The sequence below is a fragment of the Penaeus monodon genome, chromosome 30 (assembly GCF_015228065.2).
Source record: "Penaeus monodon isolate SGIC_2016 chromosome 30, NSTDA_Pmon_1, whole genome shotgun sequence".
Classification (NCBI taxonomy): domain Eukaryota; kingdom Metazoa; phylum Arthropoda; class Malacostraca; order Decapoda; family Penaeidae; genus Penaeus; species Penaeus monodon.
Window position 1 is genome coordinate 32809293 of NC_051415.1, and position 545 is coordinate 32809837.

The following is a 545-nucleotide window of genomic DNA, read 5'->3' on the forward strand; positions in this document are numbered from 1 at the left end:
GTTATGCCTCCAATATTCGTATCGACGAATAAACGTAAACAATTTTAGCATTCGTGTATCTGCAACAAAAACAAAAACAACATCAACATACCCTCACCCCCTCCCCCAGCCACCCCCCCTTCAAAAAAAAGAATCAAAACAAACAAACAGCAAAACAAAGCAAAATCGAGTCCCGACCGCCAGCGTGTTTAATAAAGGAATATCGTTACCTTTAATAAACTTCATAAACTCGGTTAAGACATACCTGAGGAGGAAGCCCGTAATGTTTTCATCAATTAGAATGATTTTCGGAAACAACACACTTGTAAAATGTTTTTCTTCCTCCACACAATACAACCTTGATTTAGGACGAGAATGTGTCCCGTTTTATAGTATATGTGTTTACTACATTCGGCCCAACGAGTGTAAACATAGATGTTATTATATGAAAAGAAAAAAAAAATCATGATTATGGAAAATGGGAGGCGACTACAAATCGTGGAATAGAAGGAATGTGAGATAAAGATTTTAATTTTAAGACTCTGAGGCTCGTGTCTGGGAACGAT